General features: G+C 38.2%; 1 long non-coding RNA gene across 1 annotated transcript in view; it reads right to left on the bottom strand.

The window, feature by feature from the left end:
- Window positions 1–9,809, bottom strand: part of LOC149458177 (uncharacterized) — a 94,380-nt gene extending 84,571 nt beyond the window's left edge. The window contains exon 1 of the long non-coding RNA XR_016313492.1: window positions 9,576–9,809. This is a non-coding gene — a long non-coding RNA (uncharacterized LOC149458177). The remainder of the gene's footprint in view (window positions 1–9,575) is intronic.
- Between the last annotated feature and the right edge of the window lie 3,382 nt (window positions 9,810–13,191).

The following is a 13,191-nucleotide window of genomic DNA, read 5'->3' as shown; positions in this document are numbered from 1 at the left end:
TGGGTTTCCATGGCTGAGCAGCTGCATCCAAGACTTACATTACCAAGTGCAATGCAAAGTGTCAGGTGGTTTAAAGCATGCCCCCACTGGACTCTACAGCAGTGGAGGCATGTTCACTGGAGTGACGAATCACGCTTCTCTGTCTGGCAATCTGATGGATGCGTATGGGTTTGGAAGTTGCCAGGAGAACGGTACTTGCCTAGGTGCGTTGTGCCACGTGTAAAGTTTGGTGGAGGGGGGATTATGATGTGGGGTTGTGTTTCCTGGTTTGGGCTTGGCCCCTTAATTCCAGTGAAGGGAACTTTTAAGGCATCAGCATACCAAAACATTGTGCGCAATTTCATGCTTCCAACTTTGTGGGAACAGTTTGGGGATGGCCCTTCCTGTTCCAACATGCACAAAGCAAGGTCCTTAAGGACATGGATGAGCAAGCTTGGGGTGGAGGAACTTGACTGGCCTGCACAGAGTCCTGACCTCAACGTTTGGGATGAATTAGAGCGGAGACTGTGAGCCAGGCCTTCTCGTCTGACATCAGTGCCTGATCTCACAAATGCACTTCTGGAAGAATGATCACATATTCCCATAGGCACACTCCTAAAGAAGAGTTGAAGCTGGTATAGCTGCAAAGGGTATAGCTGCAAAGGATGGGCCAACTCAATACTGAATCCTACGGACTAAGACTGGGATGTCATTAAAGTTCATATGCATGTAAAGGCAGGCATCCGAATACTTTTGGCAATATAGTGTGTATATATATATATAATATAATATACACTGTATATATACACATACACAATACACAGGAACACGTTTTCTAAATCATTAATATATCAGATTAACAAACTTTTATTCCTATCTATATCCAGCTCATCTAAAAAAAAAACAGACTAATCATTTCCATTTTCATTAAACTAATAAGAAAGATTTTTGTAATGCTTATGAGAAGTGTGTATGTGTAGGGGATACAATAGACTGGTATTTTTTAATAAAGCAGGGAAAAACTAAGAACAGAGTGCCAAGCGCTTGTCTAAGGCAAGCCATGCAATTTGAAGAAGGGTCAGCCGCACACCGGATGATAGATGAATATAGTGTGTATTTATTAATCCATAGGACACACAAAACACCAGGACATGAATACAGAACCTGTTAACGCATTTCACACTATCTTGTGCTTAAAAAGGCAAGCCATAGATGAATCAATTTTCTTTCCTTCCACCACAGGTGGAAAGAAAGAAACTTGCTTGTTCCACCCATAGACACAGTCAGTGTTGATGGGGGAATGCCTTCCGTAAAGCTATTGTCTTCTGCTGGAGTTAGGGGGGTGTGTGGGCAGCATTCTCAGATGGCAGAACACAATGATTACGGCAGGCAGCTATAGCTGCAGGCAGTAATCGCATGCTAAAAATCCGAAAGGCTGGTTGTACCCAAGTCGATCCATAGATCAACTTGGGTATAATCAACCTGCCAATAGATGGATCGAATCTATCTATGGCAGGCTTTAGGAGTCCATGATACTTTATTAAAAAAAAAATCCCTCTTTGATCCTTTTATGCTAGCCCTATCACCTAAATGAAGAGCATAGCTGCCTGCACTGGACTTTGAATACAAATGAGTAAACAATTTACATCTATGTTACATTATAGCATTATTGACAATAATAATTTGATAACGAGATGACAAGTGGCATCTAATTAATTTTAGCATCCAGAATATCCCCCTTCATTCAGGATAAAAAATACTATAGCAGAAATCTCTATTGGACTCTAATAACAAAAATCCTGAAGAGAACAAAAAAGCCACTTCAATGGACGTATATTACCATTTAAAATGTACTTGCAGTCCATTGAGATGGCTACCTGAAATTGCCCTGTATTTTTTGTAGATCTTTCAACATATCATCAAACCCCCACCACCTCAGTTCATTTGAGGGATGATAGATTGGAGTCAAGGCCCCATATCTATCTTTTGGTAATTTTATTGGCAGCTTCAGAGAAAAAATAGAAAAAAATCTCTCCAATGCATGTCCAATGCAAAATGAAATTAACAGAATTGGCTTTTCAAAATTGGAGCAACTTTGAATAAGATGGCCTGTAAAGGTCCAATTAGGCAAGATTGGCATCAGACCAGTAATAGAGTTATTGATACTTTCCTAAAAGAAGATCACATCCTCTTAAGACCTTTTCCTATGTCAAAAGCCCAAATACATTTGTTGAAGATCAGTACTCCTCAAATTATTTTTAATGTCTGGGAAAAAAAACCCAGACCAAGCTATTTTATATTGCATTAATGTAAGCATATTTGTGTGATTTCAGGTCCACTTTCCCCCTGATTAACCTTTATGGTAGTACCTTATGGTTTTCATTTTTGGTTGTCATAACTTCAATTATTTCATGTCTGAAAAATTTAGCATAATAGTTCTGTAGAATATATCAATTTAAGAAAATAATCTGCCACTGCAAACATGTTCTACATAATTGGAGACACATCACTTTTCTTCAGTGTAAAGTTTTCGATTAACATTGTTTTCTGTTACTTGCATTCTGCTTTATTTGTTTCCTTTTACATTTGCCTAGTCTCTTGATTGAATTCTGGAATGCTGAAGCTATGAGAAGCTGCTTTTAAATAAAGAGAAAAAGATCCAATGCTGTGTAGAAAACTCATCTGTCTGTGGCAGCTTGTGACTAGATGAGAGAAAAAAATGTGCCCTAGAAGCTACTCATTAGGAATTCACCGGGAGCTCTCTAACTAGGCTAGCAGAAGCTGAAATTGAAGTGGTCTCTGACCTAATTTTCTTCTGCATGAAACATCTGCATGAAGGCATTCTTTGATGTATTCCACTTGGCTCTGTCTACGGTATTGTATCACATGCTTTTTTTTTTACTACCGCCTGAGTTGTTATAAGACATTTCCCAGATAGCAGAAGGCAAGATGTTGTTGCTCTGCTACTAATTACTTGATATGTACTCTTGAAAAAATAGGTGCAGAAAAGAAACAGTTCACACTCTGTAAGATGCTTGTCTCTGTGTATCTATGTCTCGGCAGACTGATTTAAACTAGACAGACAGATAGATAGATAGATAGATAGATAGATAGATAGATAGATAGAGTGATATCTCAGTTAAAGTGAAGAAACCAGTTAAATGGTTGACCCAGTTTTGGCAAGATGGAAAAAAAATCTTGTTGACTTTTGGGCTCCTTGAAACTGTAGCAGACACATCTATCAAAGATCTCAGCTAATTAACAAAATGTCCAGACGCCTTCCTTGGATCAGGAACATAGCCTTCAATAAAAACAAAGGCTAGAACTGCATTTTCTAGGAGGAATGTGTAATGCCTATGTGAAAGTTGTATAATTCTTTAACAGCCAATCATATTTCAGTTAGACATTTAATCTGATTGGTTGCACTTTGAGCTGTCTCATGTTAGGAATTACTGAACCTAGAACTAGTAATTGACACTGTTTTTATATATGATGCTTACCTTTCACAGTAAAACATTTTTGATCAGCAAGGGTATTTGACAGGTGGGTTTTGAACTAAATTGACATACAATTCTATGTAAATGAGTCAGCATACCTCCAAGTACTAAACAATATCCTTATTCTACAAATATAATTCATACACATTCACTACATAATAACCTTGTAATCTATACTCATGAAAATGTTCTTACTTTGTTTTTCTGCCTCCTCACAACATCTTCTGTAAGCTCCTGAACCTCCCCTTTTCCTCCTCACTTCCTTTTCTTTGGAATAAGCAGTGCACAATAGGTGCAGTCATGTGTACTGCTCTATACTCACTTCAAATCCCATAGTCCATAGGCCCTTGTCCATCTTGAGAAAAGAAAGGCTGCTGTATTAGTCACATGCTAAGAGAAACTCAGATCACAGCAGCACAAAAAAAAAAAAAAAAAAAAAAAAAAAAAAAAAGTATAAGGGAGGCTGAGAGCAATAGAAGGTGCTTTTTTGAGTTAAGACATATTTAAATAGATTTATTTTTTTTAAACAAAAGTTTAGTGTCACTCTGAAACTTGTAGCTATCTACAGCCTCTGGTCTTACTCTTAATTCCTATAAAACAATTGCTTTAAATATTTCTCTACCTGATTCGGAGATTCAATATCTGCGGGACAACTATGATTTTCAGTGGGCCTCTCGTCCTCTCCCTTATCTGGGGAATCATCTCACGAACTCTATCTCGTCACTATATAGGACCAATTACCCCCCTCTCTTTAAATGACTTAAAACTGACTTACATGATTTGGAGGATCTTCCTTTATCCTGGTTTGGTAGAATTAATTCTATTAAGATTACTTTTTTGCCGAGACTACTATATTACTTTCGGACTTTTATTTTACAAGCAGCAGTCTCTAGATTTATATGGAAAGGAAAACGTCCTCGGGTTAACAAGTCAACTTAATTTTCCCTAAAAAAGCATGACGGTTTGGGACTTCCTAATCTTCGGATTTATTTTCAGGCGGCTCAGATAGCACACCTCTCTTGTACTACCATTAGGGGTTATGTTCCCCAGTGGGTTGGCACTGAGGCCTTATCTTGCCGTCCCTATGCTATTGGCGCTCTCATATGGCTTCCTAGTCGGTTGCGTCCTCCTATCCTGTGTCTTACATTATCTTATTCTTTATCGGTCTGGGATAGATGGCTGGCCCGCAAACCTCTCCATTCTCTACATACACCTTTAGCTTCAGTCTTTTGTAACCCTGAGTTTATTCCTGGCCTATCACTATCTGCATTTCAGTGGTGGATCAATAAGGGTTTTTTGCGTATTGGGGACTATTTAGATGGCCTTCGTCCTCGTTCTCTCCAATACTTTTTGACAAATTGCCAGATGCCCTCCAGTGAACTGTTCAGTTGCCATCAAATTATATCTTTTATCACCAGTAAACTCAAATTACTTGTAGAACCCTGTACACTCACACCTCTAGAGATCTCCAGTGGGGCTACTGAGATGATGAAAGGTCGATTGTCCATTATTTATGCTTTCCTTGTCGAATCCACTTACTAAGCTATCCTATATGACTCAGTGGGAAAGGGATTTGAACAATTCTTTAGATTTGGACACTTGCAGGACTACGGCCAATGCTCTATCTAAAATCTCGATTAATACTACTCTTATCGAATCCAATTATAAAACGCTTCTTCGTAGGTACCTAGTTCCTACACATGTTGCTAAAATGTTCCCATCTGTGTCCTCTAATTGCTTTTAACATTGCGGCCAAGAGGGCACTATGCTCCATATATGGTGGAAATGTCCGGTAGTTCATAGATTTTGGATCTGAATATTTAACTTAATTTATTCAGTAATGGGAATTAATATTCGTAAATCACTGGAAGTAGCCTTATTTCATTTGTTGCCCACTGATATTCCCAAGAAATCAGTTAAATTAATCCTTTATCTTCTGTTGGCAGCATGAATTGCTATAGCTAGATGTTGGAGACAGTCATCAATTCCGCTAGACTCGGACAAACAGAAACTTAATTGGATTATGATAAACTTATAGGTATCCTTAATAATACTTCTAAATCTGAGGTTACATGGGAACTATGGATTAGGTATATTTCTATTATCTAATGGATTTATGGCTGGCCCTTCTCTTCTCTTTTTCTCTTCTCTCTTTTCTTTCCTTCCTCTCTTTCTTTCTTTTCTTTTGGTTTTTTTTTTCCGTTGTAATCTTTACTCTCTCCTTTGATTTCTTTTGTTCAGTATTTTTTGGTCTCCTTATTTTATCAGATGACTATCTGAAACTGCCCAGGTTTACTGACCGATGGAATATGTTCTACGCTACTGGGGTTGTGTTCTCTTGTTTACAACATCATTGGTTGATGTATTCTTATGTGCCTATATACTCTATAAATCTGTTTATTTGACACAACTCCTATTTTTCTGTTTACACTTTCTACAGTTTTTCAATAAAAATATTGAAATATAAAACTTGTAGCTAACTAAAGGCATCTATGCACATATTTCCCACCCCCAAGTCCATTTTTTCAGATGACCCAGGGTTGTAAATCCTACAAGAGAAAGACTTAAAATGTATCTTAAACAATTTTTTTCATAATTTTGGATAGTGTAGGGAAGGGTTCATTCCAGTGTCAAGCTCTTTTGTCATCTTTGTCCCACTAACAAGATTTTCTTTCAATGCCTGTCCTGTAGACGCAAGAGTAAATATAGGAACACATTGAGGGAGATTTACTAAAACTGGTGCAGCTTTGCGTAGTAACTAATCAGCTTCTAACTTCGACTTTTTCAGTTCAGCTTCGGCAATAAAATCTGGAAGCTAAATGGTTACTATGCACAGCTGCACAATATTCTGAGGCACCAGTTTTAGTAAACCTCCCCCACTGTATCTCCAGGAGAAATAACGTTTCAGACAATTGTCTCAGAAACAATGTGAAAGGCTTCCCCTCTATTCTTAATCTGGGGACAACTCAAAATTTTGGATTTTCCCCCACTTTCAGTCCCAGTGATAAGGGTCACCAAGACAAATAGAGAGAGTATATATTTAATGAGGAACCAGATGGCAGTTTAAACTTGACAGAGGTTCTAACCTTTCACCACTCTACCAAAAACTAAAAAAAAAATGTGTTGTCTATACATACATTTTAAAGGAAACCTGTACTTTGAAATACATAGGCTGCAATTATTAACTTCTTCTGAAAATGCTAGCTGTTTGGCTGTCATATTGATTTAATAGCTTCAGTTCTTTTCGGGTCAATAAGCCAGAAGAAATATGTAGTTTTGAAGCCCTTACTTCACTTTGGCTTTTAAATCTGTATAATGAATCCAAACTGAATAATGCCTAGTACACACGGTGAGAAATTTGGACGAATGATCGTCCGTTTTTTTTGTATGCTAGTCTCCATATCGAAAAGGTTAGTTGACTTATGAAAATTCTCGTGCGACAGTATAGAATTTCAGAAGTCATGTCATGTATTGTATTTCTATTGTATCTTTGGATAGCTATTGTACTGATTAAATGTAAATTGTATGATCTGGCATAGTATGAGAAAAAATGTTGCGCTTGTCTCTTTGGTTATTGTTGCATGAACTGTCATGATCGTCTCTCCAAAGATGTATACTAATGATCAGATTATCCTATGATCGCTTCTGGTATGAAAATTTTCATCAGATTTTCTTATCATGTGTATGGGCCTTTAACCTAAATTTTAAAGCCAGAAATTTATATGGACTTTGGGTTAAAAAAAAAGCCCTACTCAGGATTCAGTGCTCACTTTGTAACCACAGTTTTAATCAAATGTCATTAAAAAAATTATCAAATTTAATAACAATGTGTAAGCAAGAAGCTAAAGAAAATTTTTCACAAGAGACAAGATAACCCTTCCTTCTGAAAATGGAAGTTGCTCAGCTGTCATTCTGACCCTCTTCAATACTGTTAGCCACTGGTATGCACATAAAGACTGCTAACCTTCAACATTAGCATACAGAGAGAATTGATATGAGAAATGTAAAAGAGAAGACTGATTTGAATATTGCTGTATACCCTTTTTTATTGTATGTTTTATCATGTATTTATAGAATGTTATTATTATTATTATTATGGTAGATGTGTCTGGTAATATACATTATGTGAAGGATCTGTAGAGATATCTCTGGGCTATAATAAGGATCCTTAAAACCATTGACTGGAATGTTTAGATGTTTTATAAACACACGTGTGACCCCCTCAATACATGAAAAGTCTAGATATGAGGAGAGATTAATTCCTAAAGAGATAACAGTTTGCATTTATAGGTGGATTGAGACATTTCAATAATAATGTGTAATTTACTTAGGGTTTGTCAGATAGTATTTGGAGCTTTTTTTCCTTTTGAACAATTGTCAGGTGATTTTGGATCTTCAAAAATTGACTTCACTATGATGATGTTCAATCTTAACAAACATTAAGACTAGGTGTGGCAGACACATACAGGTGATTAAAGGTAATTTTTTATATTTTTCTTATTGATTTGCTTTGAAACAGATAGTCATCTGTATTTGGAGCAGGGGCAGACTGACCATTTGGAAACTTGGGCACTGCCCGAGGGCCCGGGGTCAGTAGGGGGCCCCATGAGATGCCCCTGGTACCTTTTTCATAGGCTTTTTTGAGTTTGGGCAAGGACACAGGGGCCCCATGATCCCCTATTGCCAAGGGAGCCCCATGAGTTGTCAGTCCGCCCCTGATTTGGAGTGAATGTTATGTTTGATTTTTGAGGATATACTGATGTAGGAAGCTCTGCACTAATTCATTATAAGTGTATAGAAATTGTGTTTTTGGTCAGTGTGTGTAGTAACTGTGTTAACATAAATATATAGATCAGAAAATGTCGTTATTGTTCTACCAAATGATTGCATAGTGATCTGATTTTCTGACTGTCATCTAATGTCTATATGTTGGGTAAAGAAAACCTGCACTGAAAAAAACTATAAATACGACAAAGCCCCATGTACAGATTGCTGTACAGCGTGTGTCCAGGATCCAAGACTACCACAGAGACACAAGGATCAATCTGAAGACTATGTACTTGAAGGAGGTCAGAAACTTTTTTTTTTAAGTTCTAAAACATCATCTTCTAACATACTGTTGTCCATTGTACATACATTATAACATTAGGTGATCACATTTGTTTTGCTGTAGACAGGAATGTTGTATGAAATTATGGATTCTGCATATACAAGACCTTCTTTAATAAAGACCTTGCAACAGAACACAGATTAAGCTGCATGCAGATAAACACAAGATGAAATAATCGAGCAGATAAATGGCTCCCCAGAATCACAGCACTGTAATAGTTTACAGACTGTACCTCCGAATATTATTACACCAGTTTGTATCAGAGATTTGTAGTACTATTCAGGCATTTTAAAAGAGGAATTCAAATATTCTGGCTAATCTATCAGTCTGTACTGTATTTCTTGAGTTGTCTAAGCCAATGTATCCTTTGCCTAACCTGTCAGAGTTGCTCTTGTTTTTGAGTAAAGCAATGCTTAAAACAGCCATTTTACCAGCATATCAATAATGGAGGGCATACATGAAGATGTATCCACATGCGTGTTCCCAAATCTTGTACTTTATAGTACTTATGGTAGCAGCATCCCGAAACACCTGCCAATCAGTAAGCTTAAAACAGTCTTGCAAGGCAGCTACTGTGTAGCTCCATTCACCCACAGCTTTACTATCCTTAGAACTGGTTTGCATCTATTTATAACTTGTAAATAGGCACATACAAGGAAAATTGTTATATGATCTGAAGATCCCAGATGGGGAAAAGAAAGTGTATTATAACCGCCAGAAACATTTGTATACACATGGTCTAAAATAATCTCTCCTTTTGATTGAATGTGAACATGCTGTTGAATTCGTGCCAGGATAGATCTTAAGTCTGCTCTATTAAAATCCTCGGCTAAGATGCAGTCGATCATGATTTTAGCCATCTGAGTACTATTAGACCACATTGTTTTTTTTTTTAATTTGCATCCAGTGGAATATATATAGCAAAATAAATACACAAGTAAGTTCCATAGGAAGATAGAATAGTCAGCATATTATCAGAAGATTCTCACCATCAGGAGTGCAGTGTATCTCCACTTTTCTAGCATTCTGACATCAGGTTTTGTTGATATACACACAAAGTCTTCCTCCCCTTGCATTGCATGCTCCCTGTGTTCTCTGAGCTCTAAACATAGTCTCTAGAATAACAGCCTCATCTGGTACATTACAATGCAGCCAAGTCTCCTTAAATGGAAGAGCACAGCAGTCTTTCAAATCCTTCTCTTAATTTAAACAGATCTTTACTTCATCCATCTTATCCTCTAGGGACTACATTTGCCACAAATAAGCTAGGGAGAGGGGTGAGCCTATAGTCCAGACATCTGAGTCGAGCCCCACTCTCAGCCCTCCTCTCTTCCTCTTCTTCCTGGGTCTGTCACATTGCTTTTTGGATTTCCTGTAGCTGCCAAACCACCTTATGACTCCCTCATGGTGCACTCTAGGTTTTTCACACAGTCACCCAGGGATGCCACACTGCCTCCTAAGACCATCACCATTCTTTCAAAGACACCAAAACCTGTGCACCTGGAAAGGAAGTTCCAGGGGGCCCAGCCACTGCAGTGGAGGATACACAGGGAGGCATCTGACTCCAGAACACCCTCTCCAACTGTAAGCCCCAAATATCCCACACCTGATCTCCATCGGGAGAGAGAGAGAGAGAGAGAGAGAGAGAGAGAGAAAGATGCTTGGAAGATGTATACCATTTAATCATTAAATGTGCCTACTAAATGATCAAATGGGTGTGCTGGTGACTTACACAGTGGCGCTGATTTACACAGTGGTGCTATTCGCTCTCTTTCACTTGGCACCCCATTTTTTAACATCTGTAAGCCATTTAGAATGTTGTTTGGATATACACTTACTCTATTTCATATGAACGCCTTTCTATCCACCTCTTCATAGGAAAGGGGTTTTAAAATTGCTACCACATACATGGAAAGGAAATCTCATGTTCCCCCCAGGCCTTCACAGCCCATGGAGCTGCATCTCCACAGTCCTGGTACCAGCATGAGGGCAACTTTTCCAAAGTTAACATAATTTATGTGCACATGCTTATGATTTTACATTCCTCCTCTTGAAAAGAGGGAGAAAGCTACAAGAATATGGTAGAATACATAGATCATCTGGAGTGAAAGTAATTACTGTTTTTCTCTAAAAAAATCTCAAACTATAAAGACTTTATAAGTTACATTTAAATACAGTGCACCATTACTGCAGCCTGAAATCATTTTTAGATGTTTATTGTATCAGAAAATGAAACCAAGGAAAGAAATGCTAGGGATCATGAAGATGAATTTGTTGCTTGAACGAAAAGCTAACAGTTATGTTTAAACAAACCTGACAAGTAGGTATTGTTCATCACTACCTTGCATAATCTATAACTTAAGTGACAAATGCAATTTTGAAGTGGGCAAGTCATTGCAGAAAACTGCTGACAGTGAAAGCATGTTCCTAGTTGCATATTATACACTGACATATTATTTTTGTTACTTCTTCTCTTGTTGCATTCAGTGATATCTATTAGAGATGAGTGACCCAGCAAAAACTTATATTCAGGAATTTCACATATTTGGAGTATTGCCTAATATTGTTAAGTAACACTTAGCAAGTAATTTTACCTCACTTAAAAATGTTGCATGAGTACAAGATGGATTGTGATTGTTGATATGGCTAAAAGCTTTTTTTTTTCTTTTTTTTAAATCAGCTGTTTATTGCAAAAACAAAGTACATACATGAATGTAGACAATGTGGCAAACATCACATGGACAGTATAATAAGAAAAAACACAGCTGCACTTTCACCGATTTGAATGTGTGACAAAGTATTGTGTTGCATGTGTTATCATACAAAGGAAAAATACAATATAAATCGAATGTAAACTTAATAAGAAAACCAATGAAATCTTACATAGCTATGGCTCTGAGAATAAACAGAAGGCCCTGTTAAAGCGCATCAAGGTTAAAGTCACTAAAGTTATTGTCTGAGCCTCATTCTCTTCTGACAACTTGTGATCACATATGAAATCTGAGGCATGGAGAAAAGGCATGCCCAAAAATGTACAGTAGAGGTCACTGGGGGATAAAAGCTGTGTTTTGACAAATCAAAATTTCCTCTAAATCTGATTGATTTCCATATTTACTTATTATGTGTCTTTAGCTATAGCTGCCACTTTCCCACTAATCAATCGATATGGGAAAGATCGCAATATTACAATCATCACATGATTCCTAACTCTCATTTAATGTTCACCTGTATTCTTTATATCATAGCATATCATAAAGTCACAAAGCCACACCCACTATGGTTTAAAACAATGGAGAGTTGCGGAGCAAAAACAGAAACCTCAAAGAGCGTCAAAATTTACACAGCAATGCTCAGTAATGCTGGAAGCCACAATACATAACACCCAATTTATAATAATGTGGGGTTGATTTACTAAAACTGGAGCTCAGCCCCTGATAACGTCACATATGACAAAATCTGTAGGGTGGAGTTGGGACGTATGACACACCACGCAAGCACAAGACACTCGTGGCCATCTTGGATATTGACATTTGGAGATTCTTTCCCTGTGAATTATATATGCGCTTTACATGCTGAAATCTGTAAGTGCATTGGTCTAATAAACCCTTTAGTTTTATATACAGATCTTCACTATGGAGGGTATTCCTTTCTTCTCCTCATATATGAGGTCTGGTGCATGTCTATGGTGTTGCTATGAATGGATATCTCTTTGACAAGTGGAAGATACATGTCTATCCATTATTGGTTACAAGGCTATTGTCAGGAAACTAGTACAGCTAATGCTAATTCTTCTACAGCGAATGGTAATTCTTCTGCAGCTAATGCTAGTTCTTGTGCAGCTACTCCTCATCCTGTGCAGCTAATGCTCATGCACATGTACCAGCATGCAGACGAGCTCAGGCTAATATCCAGCATTTCTGTGCACCAGCGCACATCAGACGTCTTCATGCGTTGGTGCCAAGCTGCCTAATTAAAGAAGACTCTGCTGTGTACTAATCACTGGGTGTTCTTCAGCTTCCTGTGATCTGTGCTCCTGTGTTCCCGTTTTTACAGACTGATTTTCTGTTGATGACCCGGGTTGTTCCTGACCTTGCTCTGTGGATTCTGAATTCTTACCTCGGCTTACCTTAGACTACTCTCTGCCTGATCTCCTGGTGCTGACCTAGGCTTGCCTCTGACTACTCTCTGGCTGATCTCCTGGTGCTGATCTCAGCTTGAACTGGAACTCGCCCTGCTTGCTACCCTAATACCGACCTCAGCCTGCCTCCTGACCATGCTGCTGTATTGCTCTGCATGACCCTGGCTCACCTTGACTACGTCTCTGACCCTCACCTGCCATCAAGCTACTGTCACCTGTGCTTCTTTGAGCCTTGTACATCTGTCACCACATTCAGGGGTGCTCGGACCAGAGCTGCAAGGAAAGCCCTCTCGTTTACTTGGCCTCCAACCAAGGTACGTGACAGCTGTTGATGGAAGTGGAGGAACATCGTCGGTCTGCAAAAGCCCATTACTATTTATAGTGTACTATACATTATACCTCTGGTAAGCCATTGCCTGTTGCACCTGGATGATGTTATATACCACTACTCTCTTGAGATTTGGAGC

Source organism: Staurois parvus, unplaced genomic scaffold (assembly GCF_062004578.1).
Source record: "Staurois parvus isolate SC_StPar_1 unplaced genomic scaffold, SC_StPar_1.0 ptg000292l, whole genome shotgun sequence".
Lineage (NCBI taxonomy): Eukaryota > Metazoa > Chordata > Amphibia > Anura > Ranidae > Staurois > Staurois parvus.
The sequence above is the reverse complement of the archived record's forward strand: the minus strand, read 5'-3'. Positions and strand labels throughout refer to the sequence as shown.